Source organism: Gasterosteus aculeatus, unplaced genomic scaffold (assembly GCF_964276395.1).
Source record: "Gasterosteus aculeatus unplaced genomic scaffold, fGasAcu3.hap1.1 HAP1_SCAFFOLD_57, whole genome shotgun sequence".
In the NCBI taxonomy this organism is placed as follows: Eukaryota; Metazoa; Chordata; class Actinopteri; order Perciformes; family Gasterosteidae; genus Gasterosteus; species Gasterosteus aculeatus.
The window spans coordinates 55,018-69,362 of NW_027554912.1; the positions used below are offsets into that span (position 1 = coordinate 55,018).

Below are 14,345 nucleotides of genomic sequence, written 5' to 3' on the forward strand. Positions count from 1 at the left end.
TTCATTGTGAAATCAACAAGATTTTCAGCAGGAATCATCACTGGAGTCACTAGTGGAGCCTTGCAGCAAGTCTCAAATCTCTGTCTGAATCCATTGTGAAATCAACAAGATTTTCAGCAGGACTTTACAGTGATTAATCATCACTGGAGTCACTAGTGGAGCCTTGCAGCAAGTCTCAAATCCCTGTCTGAATCCATTGTGAAATCAACAAGATTTTCAGCAGGACTTTACAGTGATTAATCATCACTGGAGTCTCTAGTGTCTGAAACAACAGTGAAATCAACCAGATTTCAGCAGGAGTTTACACTTTTGCTTGTAAACAAATCAATGATTTTAGCTTTTTTGAGGACGGGGGCAGCGTGGGGAGTGGGTTGTTAAGTAGCAAGCGACTGCTACGCCCAGTTGAAAGAACCGCACCGCGACAATTGAGATATGTGCTGGTACGTTGGGTCTGCAAACAAACAGTTTGGTGTTATCGCTTCTCGGCCTTTTGGCTAAGATCAAGTGTAGTATCTGTTCTTATCAGTTTAATATCTGATATGTCCTCTATACGAGGACTACATATTAAGCCGATTTTTAGCTCTGGGAGATGAAAAAGGGGCTTGCTCCGTTCACTCCAAGCATCGACCCGGTATTGCAGCACCTCCGGGAACGGTGCACCCTTTAAATTGTGGAAAATAAAAGAAATGGTAACCTGAATCAGTGGTGTGGTGTTGGAAATGATTTCTGCTTTGAGTAAAACAAGTCTCACCTCCACATAGTTTTTAAGACTGAGGCTTTTGGCAAGTGACTTATGCTTACTCATCAATAGTGCCTTTGTTTTGCAAGTCTCAAATCACTGATTTTAACTTCACCGATCTGTGAGGACGGTGCCATCTGCGAACCGTCACCACAAATGCTGTGACTGGGAATACCGTCCCTGCCTCTGTCACCACCAACTCATACTTACCTGGCAGGGGAGATACCATGATCAAGAAGGTGGTTCACCCAGGGCGAGGCTCAGTCATTGCACTGCGACTGTGCTGACCACTGCGAATTCCCCAAATGTGGGAATCTCGACTGCATAATTTGTGGTAGTGGGGGACTGCGTTCGCGCTCTCCCCTGATATTGAAGTCAAAGAAAAACCAGGTGTCCCGTTTAATCATCACTGTCTGAATCCCTAGTGAAATCAACCACATTTCAGCAGGATTTTACACGGATTAATCACCACTGCACTGGAGTCTCCGGTGGAGGGAGTCTACAATCAGCAAATCACTGTCTGAATCCAAAGTGAAATCAACCAGATTTCAGCATTAATCATCACTGCGCTGGAGTCTCCAGTGGAGCACGTCTCAAATCAGCAAATCACTGTCTGAATCCAAAGTGAAATCAAGCACATTTCAGCAGGACTTTACACTTTTGCTTGTAAACAAATCAATGAGTTTTTGATGGCTGGTGCTGGGGAATGGGTTTGGCATTGGACAACCGCAGCTCAACCAGTCCCAACCACAAGAGGGATCACTGTTGCGACTGGGATATAAGGCTGCCTGCCACCTGATTCCGCAACTGACTTTGGTTTCTCTTCAATACGCATAAGTCTTTCGCCTTTTACTAAAGACTTCTGTGGAGAGGAACAACAATGAGTTGACCATATTTTTGGCAGGCTCTGCCAATTGGCTGAGCCTCATGTACTTGTGTGAAAAGAAAAGTAGTTGGACAGAGGCTCCTGACAATGGAGCACAAACAAAGTTGTGTTTACTTATCACTGGAGTCACTAGTGCAGCAAGTCTCAAATCACTGTCTGAATCCAAAGTGAAATCAACCAGATTTCAGCAGGATTTTACAGGGATTAATGGTCACTTTACTGGAGTCTCCGGTGGAGCACGTCTCAAATCAGCAAATCACTGTCTGAATTCATTGTGAAATCAACAAGATTTTCAGCAGGAATCATCACTGGAGTCACTAGTGGAGCCTTGCAGCAAGTCTCAAATCTCTGTCTGAATCCATTGTGAAATCAACAAGATTTTCAGCAGGACTTTACAGTGATTAATCATCACTGGAGTCTCTAGTGTCTGAAACAACAGTGAAATCAACCAGATTTCAGCAGGAGTTTACACTTTTGCTTGTAAACAAATCAATGATTTTAGCTTTTTTGAGGACGGGGGCAGCGTGGGGAGTGGGTTGTTAAGTAGCAAGCGACTGCTACGCCCAGTTGAAAGAACCGCACCGCGACAATTGAGATATGTGCTGGTACGTTGGGTCTGCAAACAAACAGTTTGGTGTTATCGCTTCTCGGCCTTTTGGCTAAGATCAAGTGTAGTATCTGTTCTTATCAGTTTAATATCTGATATGTCCTCTATACGAGGACTACATATTAAGCCGATTTTTAGCTCTGGGAGATGAAAAAGGGGCTTGCTCCGTTCACTCCAAGCATCGGCCCGGTATTGCAGCACCTCCGGGAACGGTGCACCCTTTAAATTGTGGAAAATAAAAGAAAGGGTAACCTGAATCAGTGGTGTGGTGTTGGAAATGATTTCTGCTTTGAGTAAAACAAGTCTCACCTCCACATAGTTTTTAAGACTGAGGCTTTTGGCAAGTGACTTATGCTTACTCATCAATAGTGCCTTTGTTTTGCAAGTCTCAAATCACTGATTTTAACTTCACCGATCTGTGAGGACGGTGCCATCTGCGAACCGTCACCACAAATGCTGTGACTGGGAATACCGTCCCTGCCTCTGTCACCACCAACTCATACTTACCTGGCAGGGGAGATACCATGATCAAGAAGGTGGTTCACCCAGGGCGAGGCTCAGTCATTGCACTGCGACTGTGCTGACCACTGCGAATTCCCCAAATGTGGGAATCTCGACTGCATAATTTGTGGTAGTGGGGGACTGCGTTCGCGCTCTCCCCTGATATTGAAGTCAAAGAAAAACCAGGTGTCCCGTTTAATCATCACTGTCTGAATCCCTAGTGAAATCAACCACATTTCAGCAGGATTTTACACGGATTAATCACCACTGCACTGGAGTCTCCGGTGGAGGGAGTCTACAATCAGCAAATCACTGTCTGAATCCAAAGTGAAATCAACCAGATTTCAGCATTAATCATCACTGCGCTGGAGTCTCCAGTGGAGCACGTCTCAAATCAGCAAATCACTGTCTGAATCCAAAGTGAAATCAAGCACATTTCAGCAGGACTTTACACTTTTGCTTGTAAACAAATCAATGAGTTTTTGATGGCTGGTGCTGGGGAATGGGTTTGGCATTGGACAACCGCAGCTCAACCAGTCCCAACCACAAGAGGGATCACTGTTGCGACTGGGATATAAGGCTGCCTGCCACCTGATTCCGCAACTGACTTTGGTTTCTCTTCAATACGCATAAGTCTTTCGCCTTTTACTAAAGACTTCCGTGGAGAGGAACAACAATGAGTTGACCATATTTTTGGCAGGCTCTGCCAATTGGCTGAGCCTCATGTACTTGTGTGAAAAGAAAAGTAGTTGGACAGAGGCTCCTGACAATGGAGCACAAACAAAGTTGTGTTTACTTATCACTGGAGTCACTAGTGCAGCAAGTCTCAAATCACTGTCTGAATCCAAAGTGAAATCAACCAGATTTCAGCAGGATTTTACAGGGATTAATGGTCACTTTACTGGAGTCTCCGGTGGAGCACGTCTCAAATCAGCAAATCACTGTCTGAATTCATTGTGAAATCAACAAGATTTTCAGCAGGAATCATCACTGGAGTCACTAGTGGAGCCTTGCAGCAAGTCTCAAATCTCTGTCTGAATCCATTGTGAAATCAACAAGATTTTCAGCAGGACTTTACAGTGATTAATCATCACTGGAGTCACTAGTGGAGCCTTGCAGCAAGTCTCAAATCCCTGTCTGAATCCATTGTGAAATCAACAAGATTTTCAGCAGGACTTTACAGTGATTAATCATCACTGGAGTCTCTAGTGTCTGAAACAACAGTGAAATCAACCAGATTTCAGCAGGAGTTTACACTTTTGCTTGTAAACAAATCAATGATTTTAGCTTTTTTGAGGACGGGGGCAGCGTGGGGAGTGGGTTGTTAAGTAGCAAGCGACTGCTACGCCCAGTTGAAAGAACCGCACCGCGACAATTGAGATATGTGCTGGTACGTTGGGTCTGCAAACAAACAGTTTGGTGTTATCGCTTCTCGGCCTTTTGGCTAAGATCAAGTGTAGTATCTGTTCTTATCAGTTTAATATCTGATATGTCCTCTATACGAGGACTACATATTAAGCCGATTTTTAGCTCTGGGAGATGAAAAAGGGGCTTGCTCCGTTCACTCCAAGCATCGACCCGGTATTGCAGCACCTCCGGGAACGGTGCACCCTTTAAATTGTGGAAAATAAAAGAAATGGTAACCTGAATCAGTGGTGTGGTGTTGGAAATGATTTCTGCTTTGAGTAAAACAAGTCTCACCTCCACATAGTTTTTAAGACTGAGGCTTTTGGCAAGTGACTTATGCTTACTCATCAATAGTGCCTTTGTTTTGCAAGTCTCAAATCACTGATTTTAACTTCACCGATCTGTGAGGACGGTGCCATCTGCGAACCGTCACCACAAATGCTGTGACTGGGAATACCGTCCCTGCCTCTGTCACCACCAACTCATACTTACCTGGCAGGGGAGATACCATGATCAAGAAGGTGGTTCACCCAGGGCGAGGCTCAGTCATTGCACTGCGACTGTGCTGACCACTGCGAATTCCCCAAATGTGGGAATCTCGACTGCATAATTTGTGGTAGTGGGGGACTGCGTTCGCGCTCTCCCCTGATATTGAAGTCAAAGAAAAACCAGGTGTCCCGTTTAATCATCACTGTCTGAATCCCTAGTGAAATCAACCACATTTCAGCAGGATTTTACACGGATTAATCACCACTGCACTGGAGTCTCCGGTGGAGGGAGTCTACAATCAGCAAATCACTGTCTGAATCCAAAGTGAAATCAACCAGATTTCAGCATTAATCATCACTGCGCTGGAGTCTCCAGTGGAGCACGTCTCAAATCAGCAAATCACTGTCTGAATCCAAAGTGAAATCAAGCACATTTCAGCAGGACTTTACACTTTTGCTTGTAAACAAATCAATGAGTTTTTGATGGCTGGTGCTGGGGAATGGGTTTGGCATTGGACAACCGCAGCTCAACCAGTCCCAACCACAAGAGGGATCACTGTTGCGACTGGGATATAAGGCTGCCTGCCACCTGATTCCGCAACTGACTTTGGTTTCTCTTCAATACGCATAAGTCTTTCGCCTTTTACTAAAGACTTCTGTGGAGAGGAACAACAATGAGTTGACCATATTTTTGGCAGGCTCTGCCAATTGGCTGAGCCTCATGTACTTGTGTGAAAAGAAAAGTAGTTGGACAGAGGCTCCTGACAATGGAGCACAAACAAAGTTGTGTTTACTTATCACTGGAGTCACTAGTGCAGCAAGTCTCAAATCACTGTCTGAATCCAAAGTGAAATCAACCAGATTTCAGCAGGATTTTACAGGGATTAATGGTCACTTTACTGGAGTCTCCGGTGGAGCACGTCTCAAATCAGCAAATCACTGTCTGAATTCATTGTGAAATCAACAAGATTTTCAGCAGGAATCATCACTGGAGTCACTAGTGGAGCCTTGCAGCAAGTCTCAAATCTCTGTCTGAATCCATTGTGAAATCAACAAGATTTTCAGCAGGACTTTACAGTGATTAATCATCACTGGAGTCTCTAGTGTCTGAAACAACAGTGAAATCAACCAGATTTCAGCAGGAGTTTACACTTTTGCTTGTAAACAAATCAATGATTTTAGCTTTTTTGAGGACGGGGGCAGCGTGGGGAGTGGGTTGTTAAGTAGCAAGCGACTGCTACGCCCAGTTGAAAGAACCGCACCGCGACAATTGAGATATGTGCTGGTACGTTGGGTCTGCAAACAAACAGTTTGGTGTTATCGCTTCTCGGCCTTTTGGCTAAGATCAAGTGTAGTATCTGTTCTTATCAGTTTAATATCTGATATGTCCTCTATACGAGGACTACATATTAAGCCGATTTTTAGCTCTGGGAGATGAAAAAGGGGCTTGCTCCGTTCACTCCAAGCATCGGCCCGGTATTGCAGCACCTCCGGGAACGGTGCACCCTTTAAATTGTGGAAAATAAAAGAAAGGGTAACCTGAATCAGTGGTGTGGTGTTGGAAATGATTTCTGCTTTGAGTAAAACAAGTCTCACCTCCACATAGTTTTTAAGACTGAGGCTTTTGGCAAGTGACTTATGCTTACTCATCAATAGTGCCTTTGTTTTGCAAGTCTCAAATCACTGATTTTAACTTCACCGATCTGTGAGGACGGTGCCATCTGCGAACCGTCACCACAAATGCTGTGACTGGGAATACCGTCCCTGCCTCTGTCACCACCAACTCATACTTACCTGGCAGGGGAGATACCATGATCAAGAAGGTGGTTCACCCAGGGCGAGGCTCAGTCATTGCACTGCGACTGTGCTGACCACTGCGAATTCCCCAAATGTGGGAATCTCGACTGCATAATTTGTGGTAGTGGGGGACTGCGTTCGCGCTCTCCCCTGATATTGAAGTCAAAGAAAAACCAGGTGTCCCGTTTAATCATCACTGTCTGAATCCCTAGTGAAATCAACCACATTTCAGCAGGATTTTACACGGATTAATCACCACTGCACTGGAGTCTCCGGTGGAGGGAGTCTACAATCAGCAAATCACTGTCTGAATCCAAAGTGAAATCAACCAGATTTCAGCATTAATCATCACTGCGCTGGAGTCTCCAGTGGAGCACGTCTCAAATCAGCAAATCACTGTCTGAATCCAAAGTGAAATCAAGCACATTTCAGCAGGACTTTACACTTTTGCTTGTAAACAAATCAATGAGTTTTTGATGGCTGGTGCTGGGGAATGGGTTTGGCATTGGACAACCGCAGCTCAACCAGTCCCAACCACAAGAGGGATCACTGTTGCGACTGGGATATAAGGCTGCCTGCCACCTGATTCCGCAACTGACTTTGGTTTCTCTTCAATACGCATAAGTCTTTCGCCTTTTACTAAAGACTTCCGTGGAGAGGAACAACAATGAGTTGACCATATTTTTGGCAGGCTCTGCCAATTGGCTGAGCCTCATGTACTTGTGTGAAAAGAAAAGTAGTTGGACAGAGGCTCCTGACAATGGAGCACAAACAAAGTTGTGTTTACTTATCACTGGAGTCACTAGTGCAGCAAGTCTCAAATCACTGTCTGAATCCAAAGTGAAATCAACCAGATTTCAGCAGGATTTTACAGGGATTAATGGTCACTTTACTGGAGTCTCCGGTGGAGCACGTCTCAAATCAGCAAATCACTGTCTGAATTCATTGTGAAATCAACAAGATTTTCAGCAGGAATCATCACTGGAGTCACTAGTGGAGCCTTGCAGCAAGTCTCAAATCTCTGTCTGAATCCATTGTGAAATCAACAAGATTTTCAGCAGGACTTTACAGTGATTAATCATCACTGGAGTCTCTAGTGTCTGAAACAACAGTGAAATCAACCAGATTTCAGCAGGAGTTTACACTTTTGCTTGTAAACAAATCAATGATTTTAGCTTTTTTGAGGACGGGGGCAGCGTGGGGAGTGGGTTGTTAAGTAGCAAGCGACTGCTACGCCCAGTTGAAAGAACCGCACCGCGACAATTGAGATATGTGCTGGTACGTTGGGTCTGCAAACAAACAGTTTGGTGTTATCGCTTCTCGGCCTTTTGGCTAAGATCAAGTGTAGTATCTGTTCTTATCAGTTTAATATCTGATATGTCCTCTATACGAGGACTACATATTAAGCCGATTTTTAGCTCTGGGAGATGAAAAAGGGGCTTGCTCCGTTCACTCCAAGCATCGGCCCGGTATTGCAGCACCTCCGGGAACGGTGCACCCTTTAAATTGTGGAAAATAAAAGAAAGGGTAACCTGAATCAGTGGTGTGGTGTTGGAAATGATTTCTGCTTTGAGTAAAACAAGTCTCACCTCCACATAGTTTTTAAGACTGAGGCTTTTGGCAAGTGACTTATGCTTACTCATCAATAGTGCCTTTGTTTTGCAAGTCTCAAATCACTGATTTTAACTTCACCGATCTGTGAGGACGGTGCCATCTGCGAACCGTCACCACAAATGCTGTGACTGGGAATACCGTCCCTGCCTCTGTCACCACCAACTCATACTTACCTGGCAGGGGAGATACCATGATCAAGAAGGTGGTTCACCCAGGGCGAGGCTCAGTCATTGCACTGCGACTGTGCTGACCACTGCGAATTCCCCAAATGTGGGAATCTCGACTGCATAATTTGTGGTAGTGGGGGACTGCGTTCGCGCTCTCCCCTGATATTGAAGTCAAAGAAAAACCAGGTGTCCCGTTTAATCATCACTGTCTGAATCCCTAGTGAAATCAACCACATTTCAGCAGGATTTTACACGGATTAATCACCACTGCACTGGAGTCTCCGGTGGAGGGAGTCTACAATCAGCAAATCACTGTCTGAATCCAAAGTGAAATCAACCAGATTTCAGCATTAATCATCACTGCGCTGGAGTCTCCAGTGGAGCACGTCTCAAATCAGCAAATCACTGTCTGAATCCAAAGTGAAATCAAGCACATTTCAGCAGGACTTTACACTTTTGCTTGTAAACAAATCAATGAGTTTTTGATGGCTGGTGCTGGGGAATGGGTTTGGCATTGGACAACCGCAGCTCAACCAGTCCCAACCACAAGAGGGATCACTGTTGCGACTGGGATATAAGGCTGCCTGTCACCTGATTCCGCAACTGACTTTGGTTTCTCTTCAATACGCATAAGTCTTTCGCCTTTTACTAAAGACTTCCGTGGAGAGGAACAACAATGAGTTGACCATATTTTTGGCAGGCTCTGCCAATTGGCTGAGCCTCATGTACTTGTGTGAAAAGAAAAGTAGTTGGACAGAGGCTCCTGACAATGGAGCACAAACAAAGTTGTGTTTACTTATCACTGGAGTCACTAGTGCAGCAAGTCTCAAATCACTGTCTGAATCCAAAGTGAAATCAGCAGGATTTTACAGGGATTAATGGTCACTTTACTGGAGTCTCCGGTGGAGCACGTCTCAAATCAGCAAATCACTGTCTGAATTCATTGTGAAATCAACAAGATTTTCAGCAGGAATCATCACTGGAGTCACTAGTGGAGCCTTGCAGCAAGTCTCAAATCTCTGTCTGAATCCATTGTGAAATCAACAAGATTTTCAGCAGGACTTTACAGTGATTAATCATCACTGGAGTCACTAGTGGAGCCTTGCAGCAAGTCTCAAATCCCTGTCTGAATCCATTGTGAAATCAACAAGATTTTCAGCAGGACTTTACAGTGATTAATCATCACTGGAGTCTCTAGTGTCTGAAACAACAGTGAAATCAACCAGATTTCAGCAGGAGTTTACACTTTTGCTTGTAAACAAATCAATGATTTTAGCTTTTTTGAGGACGGGGGCAGCGTGGGGAGTGGGTTGTTAAGTAGCAAGCGACTGCTACGCCCAGTTGAAAGAACCGCACCGCGACAATTGAGATATGTGCTGGTACGTTGGGTCTGCAAACAAACAGTTTGGTGTTATCGCTTCTCGGCCTTTTGGCTAAGATCAAGTGTAGTATCTGTTCTTATCAGTTTAATATCTGATATGTCCTCTATACGAGGACTACATATTAAGCCGATTTTTAGCTCTGGGAGATGAAAAAGGGGCTTGCTCCGTTCACTCCAAGCATCGGCCCGGTATTGCAGCACCTCCGGGAACGGTGCACCCTTTAAATTGTGGAAAATAAAAGAAAGGGTAACCTGAATCAGTGGTGTGGTGTTGGAAATGATTTCTGCTTTGAGTAAAACAAGTCTCACCTCCACATAGTTTTTAAGACTGAGGCTTTTGGCAAGTGACTTATGCTTACTCATCAATAGTGCCTTTGTTTTGCAAGTCTCAAATCACTGATTTTAACTTCACCGATCTGTGAGGACGGTGCCATCTGCGAACCGTCACCACAAATGCTGTGACTGGGAATACCGTCCCTGCCTCTGTCACCACCAACTCATACTTACCTGGCAGGGGAGATACCATGATCAAGAAGGTGGTTCACCCAGGGCGAGGCTCAGTCATTGCACTGCGACTGTGCTGACCACTGCGAATTCCCCAAATGTGGGAATCTCGACTGCATAATTTGTGGTAGTGGGGGACTGCGTTCGCGCTCTCCCCTGATATTGAAGTCAAAGAAAAACCAGGTGTCCCGTTTAATCATCACTGTCTGAATCCCTAGTGAAATCAACCACATTTCAGCAGGATTTTACACGGATTAATCACCACTGCACTGGAGTCTCCGGTGGAGGGAGTCTACAATCAGCAAATCACTGTCTGAATCCAAAGTGAAATCAACCAGATTTCAGCATTAATCATCACTGCGCTGGAGTCTCCAGTGGAGCACGTCTCAAATCAGCAAATCACTGTCTGAATCCAAAGTGAAATCAAGCACATTTCAGCAGGACTTTACACTTTTGCTTGTAAACAAATCAATGAGTTTTTGATGGCTGGTGCTGGGGAATGGGTTTGGCATTGGACAACCGCAGCTCAACCAGTCCCAACCACAAGAGGGATCACTGTTGCGACTGGGATATAAGGCTGCCTGTCACCTGATTCCGCAACTGACTTTGGTTTCTCTTCAATACGCATAAGTCTTTCGCCTTTTACTAAAGACTTCCGTGGAGAGGAACAACAATGAGTTGACCATATTTTTGGCAGGCTCTGCCAATTGGCTGAGCCTCATGTACTTGTGTGAAAAGAAAAGTAGTTGGACAGAGGCTCCTGACAATGGAGCACAAACAAAGTTGTGTTTACTTATCACTGGAGTCACTAGTGCAGCAAGTCTCAAATCACTGTCTGAATCCAAAGTGAAATCAGCAGGATTTTACAGGGATTAATGGTCACTTTACTGGAGTCTCCGGTGGAGCACGTCTCAAATCAGCAAATCACTGTCTGAATTCATTGTGAAATCAACAAGATTTTCAGCAGGAATCATCACTGGAGTCACTAGTGGAGCCTTGCAGCAAGTCTCAAATCTCTGTCTGAATCCATTGTGAAATCAACAAGATTTTCAGCAGGACTTTACAGTGATTAATCATCACTGGAGTCACTAGTGGAGCCTTGCAGCAAGTCTCAAATCCCTGTCTGAATCCATTGTGAAATCAACAAGATTTTCAGCAGGACTTTACAGTGATTAATCATCACTGGAGTCTCTAGTGTCTGAAACAACAGTGAAATCAACCAGATTTCAGCAGGAGTTTACACTTTTGCTTGTAAACAAATCAATGATTTTAGCTTTTTTGAGGACGGGGGCAGCGTGGGGAGTGGGTTGTTAAGTAGCAAGCGACTGCTACGCCCAGTTGAAAGAACCGCACCGCGACAATTGAGATATGTGCTGGTACGTTGGGTCTGCAAACAAACAGTTTGGTGTTATCGCTTCTCGGCCTTTTGGCTAAGATCAAGTGTAGTATCTGTTCTTATCAGTTTAATATCTGATATGTCCTCTATACGAGGACTACATATTAAGCCGATTTTTAGCTCTGGGAGATGAAAAAGGGGCTTGCTCCGTTCACTCCAAGCATCGGCCCGGTATTGCAGCACCTCCGGGAACGGTGCACCCTTTAAATTGTGGAAAATAAAAGAAAGGGTAACCTGAATCAGTGGTGTGGTGTTGGAAATGATTTCTGCTTTGAGTAAAACAAGTCTCACCTCCACATAGTTTTTAAGACTGAGGCTTTTGGCAAGTGACTTATGCTTACTCATCAATAGTGCCTTTGTTTTGCAAGTCTCAAATCACTGATTTTAACTTCACCGATCTGTGAGGACGGTGCCATCTGCGAACCGTCACCACAAATGCTGTGACTGGGAATACCGTCCCTGCCTCTGTCACCACCAACTCATACTTACCTGGCAGGGGAGATACCATGATCAAGAAGGTGGTTCACCCAGGGCGAGGCTCAGTCATTGCACTGCGACTGTGCTGACCACTGCGAATTCCCCAAATGTGGGAATCTCGACTGCATAATTTGTGGTAGTGGGGGACTGCGTTCGCGCTCTCCCCTGATATTGAAGTCAAAGAAAAACCAGGTGTCCCGTTTAATCATCACTGTCTGAATCCCTAGTGAAATCAACCACATTTCAGCAGGATTTTACACGGATTAATCACCACTGCACTGGAGTCTCCGGTGGAGGGAGTCTACAATCAGCAAATCACTGTCTGAATCCAAAGTGAAATCAACCAGATTTCAGCATTAATCATCACTGCGCTGGAGTCTCCAGTGGAGCACGTCTCAAATCAGCAAATCACTGTCTGAATCCAAAGTGAAATCAAGCACATTTCAGCAGGACTTTACACTTTTGCTTGTAAACAAATCAATGAGTTTTTGATGGCTGGTGCTGGGGAATGGGTTTGGCATTGGACAACCGCAGCTCAACCAGTCCCAACCACAAGAGGGATCACTGTTGCGACTGGGATATAAGGCTGCCTGTCACCTGATTCCGCAACTGACTTTGGTTTCTCTTCAATACGCATAAGTCTTTCGCCTTTTACTAAAGACTTCCGTGGAGAGGAACAACAATGAGTTGACCATATTTTTGGCAGGCTCTGCCAATTGGCTGAGCCTCATGTACTTGTGTGAAAAGAAAAGTAGTTGGACAGAGGCTCCTGACAATGGAGCACAAACAAAGTTGTGTTTACTTATCACTGGAGTCACTAGTGCAGCAAGTCTCAAATCACTGTCTGAATCCAAAGTGAAATCAGCAGGATTTTACAGGGATTAATGGTCACTTTACTGGAGTCTCCGGTGGAGCACGTCTCAAATCAGCAAATCACTGTCTGAATTCATTGTGAAATCAACAAGATTTTCAGCAGGAATCATCACTGGAGTCACTAGTGGAGCCTTGCAGCAAGTCTCAAATCTCTGTCTGAATCCATTGTGAAATCAACAAGATTTTCAGCAGGACTTTACAGTGATTAATCATCACTGGAGTCACTAGTGGAGCCTTGCAGCAAGTCTCAAATCCCTGTCTGAATCCATTGTGAAATCAACAAGATTTTCAGCAGGACTTTACAGTGATTAATCATCACTGGAGTCTCTAGTGTCTGAAACAACAGTGAAATCAACCAGATTTCAGCAGGAGTTTACACTTTTGCTTGTAAACAAATCAATGATTTTAGCTTTTTTGAGGACGGGGGCAGCGTGGGGAGTGGGTTGTTAAGTAGCAAGCGACTGCTACGCCCAGTTGAAAGAACCGCACCGCGACAATTGAGATATGTGCTGGTACGTTGGGTCTGCAAACAAACAGTTTGGTGTTATCGCTTCTCGGCCTTTTGGCTAAGATCAAGTGTAGTATCTGTTCTTATCAGTTTAATATCTGATATGTCCTCTATACGAGGACTACATATTAAGCCGATTTTTAGCTCTGGGAGATGAAAAAGGGGCTTGCTCCGTTCACTCCAAGCATCGACCCGGTATTGCAGCACCTCCGGGAACGGTGCACCCTTTAAATTGTGGAAAATAAAAGAAATGGTAACCTGAATCAGTGGTGTGGTGTTGGAAATGATTTCTGCTTTGAGTAAAACAAGTCTCACCTCCACATAGTTTTTAAGACTGAGGCTTTTGGCAAGTGACTTATGCTTACTCATCAATAGTGCCTTTGTTTTGCAAGTCTCAAATCACTGATTTTAACTTCACCGATCTGTGAGGACGGTGCCATCTGCGAACCGTCACCACAAATGCTGTGACTGGGAATACCGTCCCTGCCTCTGTCACCACCAACTCATACTTACCTGGCAGGGGAGATACCATGATCAAGAAGGTGGTTCACCCAGGGCGAGGCTCAGTCATTGCACTGCGACTGTGCTGACCACTGCGAATTCCCCAAATGTGGGAATCTCGACTGCATAATTTGTGGTAGTGGGGGACTGCGTTCGCGCTCTCCCCTGATATTGAAGTCAAAGAAAAACCAGGTGTCCCGTTTAATCATCACTGTCTGAATCCCTAGTGAAATCAACCACATTTCAGCAGGATTTTACACGGATTAATCACCACTGCACTGGAGTCTCCGGTGGAGGGAGTCTACAATCAGCAAATCACTGTCTGAATCCAAAGTGAAATCAACCAGATTTCAGCATTAATCATCACTGCGCTGGAGTCTCCAGTGGAGCACGTCTCAAATCAGCAAATCACTGTCTGAATCCAAAGTGAAATCAAGCACATTTCAGCAGGACTTTACACTTTTGCTTGTAAACAAATCAATGAGTTTTTGATGGCTGG

At 44.7% G+C, this 14,345-nt stretch overlaps 23 non-coding genes across 23 annotated transcripts; all 23 read left to right on the forward strand.

The window, feature by feature from the left end:
- Positions 1–474: 474 nt before the first annotated feature.
- LOC144394818 (U2 spliceosomal RNA) lies at positions 475–665 on the forward strand. Its single transcript, XR_013457247.1, has one exon. It is a non-coding gene; the product is annotated as a U2 spliceosomal RNA (small nuclear RNA).
- Positions 666–941: 276 nt separating this feature from the next.
- Positions 942–1,105, forward strand: LOC144394792 (U1 spliceosomal RNA). The gene has a single exon (XR_013457220.1). It is a non-coding gene; the product is annotated as a U1 spliceosomal RNA (small nuclear RNA).
- Positions 1,106–1,547: 442 nt separating this feature from the next.
- Positions 1,548–1,662, forward strand: LOC144394771 (U5 spliceosomal RNA). The gene has a single exon (XR_013457199.1). It is a non-coding gene; the product is annotated as a U5 spliceosomal RNA (small nuclear RNA).
- A 602-nt stretch (positions 1,663–2,264) lies between these two features.
- On the forward strand, positions 2,265–2,455 carry LOC144394704 (U2 spliceosomal RNA). Its single transcript, XR_013457131.1, has one exon. It is a non-coding gene; the product is annotated as a U2 spliceosomal RNA (small nuclear RNA).
- Positions 2,456–2,731: 276 nt separating this feature from the next.
- LOC144394793 (U1 spliceosomal RNA) lies at positions 2,732–2,895 on the forward strand. The gene has a single exon (XR_013457221.1). It is a non-coding gene; the product is annotated as a U1 spliceosomal RNA (small nuclear RNA).
- Positions 2,896–3,337: 442 nt separating this feature from the next.
- Positions 3,338–3,452, forward strand: LOC144394752 (U5 spliceosomal RNA). Its single transcript, XR_013457181.1, has one exon. It is a non-coding gene; the product is annotated as a U5 spliceosomal RNA (small nuclear RNA).
- A 705-nt stretch (positions 3,453–4,157) lies between these two features.
- On the forward strand, positions 4,158–4,348 carry LOC144394676 (U2 spliceosomal RNA). The gene has a single exon (XR_013457104.1). It is a non-coding gene; the product is annotated as a U2 spliceosomal RNA (small nuclear RNA).
- A 276-nt stretch (positions 4,349–4,624) lies between these two features.
- Positions 4,625–4,788, forward strand: LOC144394794 (U1 spliceosomal RNA). The gene has a single exon (XR_013457222.1). It is a non-coding gene; the product is annotated as a U1 spliceosomal RNA (small nuclear RNA).
- A 442-nt stretch (positions 4,789–5,230) lies between these two features.
- On the forward strand, positions 5,231–5,345 carry LOC144394772 (U5 spliceosomal RNA). Its single transcript, XR_013457200.1, has one exon. It is a non-coding gene; the product is annotated as a U5 spliceosomal RNA (small nuclear RNA).
- Positions 5,346–5,947: 602 nt separating this feature from the next.
- On the forward strand, positions 5,948–6,138 carry LOC144394705 (U2 spliceosomal RNA). Its single transcript, XR_013457132.1, has one exon. It is a non-coding gene; the product is annotated as a U2 spliceosomal RNA (small nuclear RNA).
- A 276-nt stretch (positions 6,139–6,414) lies between these two features.
- On the forward strand, positions 6,415–6,578 carry LOC144394795 (U1 spliceosomal RNA). The gene has a single exon (XR_013457224.1). It is a non-coding gene; the product is annotated as a U1 spliceosomal RNA (small nuclear RNA).
- A 442-nt stretch (positions 6,579–7,020) lies between these two features.
- On the forward strand, positions 7,021–7,135 carry LOC144394754 (U5 spliceosomal RNA). Its single transcript, XR_013457183.1, has one exon. It is a non-coding gene; the product is annotated as a U5 spliceosomal RNA (small nuclear RNA).
- A 602-nt stretch (positions 7,136–7,737) lies between these two features.
- Positions 7,738–7,928, forward strand: LOC144394707 (U2 spliceosomal RNA). Its single transcript, XR_013457134.1, has one exon. It is a non-coding gene; the product is annotated as a U2 spliceosomal RNA (small nuclear RNA).
- Positions 7,929–8,204: 276 nt separating this feature from the next.
- On the forward strand, positions 8,205–8,368 carry LOC144394796 (U1 spliceosomal RNA). The gene has a single exon (XR_013457225.1). It is a non-coding gene; the product is annotated as a U1 spliceosomal RNA (small nuclear RNA).
- A 442-nt stretch (positions 8,369–8,810) lies between these two features.
- On the forward strand, positions 8,811–8,925 carry LOC144394755 (U5 spliceosomal RNA). The gene has a single exon (XR_013457184.1). It is a non-coding gene; the product is annotated as a U5 spliceosomal RNA (small nuclear RNA).
- A 694-nt stretch (positions 8,926–9,619) lies between these two features.
- Positions 9,620–9,810, forward strand: LOC144394708 (U2 spliceosomal RNA). The gene has a single exon (XR_013457136.1). It is a non-coding gene; the product is annotated as a U2 spliceosomal RNA (small nuclear RNA).
- A 276-nt stretch (positions 9,811–10,086) lies between these two features.
- LOC144394797 (U1 spliceosomal RNA) lies at positions 10,087–10,250 on the forward strand. The gene has a single exon (XR_013457226.1). It is a non-coding gene; the product is annotated as a U1 spliceosomal RNA (small nuclear RNA).
- Positions 10,251–10,692: 442 nt separating this feature from the next.
- LOC144394756 (U5 spliceosomal RNA) lies at positions 10,693–10,807 on the forward strand. Its single transcript, XR_013457185.1, has one exon. It is a non-coding gene; the product is annotated as a U5 spliceosomal RNA (small nuclear RNA).
- A 694-nt stretch (positions 10,808–11,501) lies between these two features.
- On the forward strand, positions 11,502–11,692 carry LOC144394709 (U2 spliceosomal RNA). Its single transcript, XR_013457137.1, has one exon. It is a non-coding gene; the product is annotated as a U2 spliceosomal RNA (small nuclear RNA).
- A 276-nt stretch (positions 11,693–11,968) lies between these two features.
- Positions 11,969–12,132, forward strand: LOC144394798 (U1 spliceosomal RNA). Its single transcript, XR_013457227.1, has one exon. It is a non-coding gene; the product is annotated as a U1 spliceosomal RNA (small nuclear RNA).
- Positions 12,133–12,574: 442 nt separating this feature from the next.
- Positions 12,575–12,689, forward strand: LOC144394758 (U5 spliceosomal RNA). The gene has a single exon (XR_013457186.1). It is a non-coding gene; the product is annotated as a U5 spliceosomal RNA (small nuclear RNA).
- A 694-nt stretch (positions 12,690–13,383) lies between these two features.
- LOC144394677 (U2 spliceosomal RNA) lies at positions 13,384–13,574 on the forward strand. The gene has a single exon (XR_013457105.1). It is a non-coding gene; the product is annotated as a U2 spliceosomal RNA (small nuclear RNA).
- A 276-nt stretch (positions 13,575–13,850) lies between these two features.
- LOC144394799 (U1 spliceosomal RNA) lies at positions 13,851–14,014 on the forward strand. The gene has a single exon (XR_013457228.1). It is a non-coding gene; the product is annotated as a U1 spliceosomal RNA (small nuclear RNA).
- The last annotated feature ends 331 nt before the right edge of the window (positions 14,015–14,345 follow it).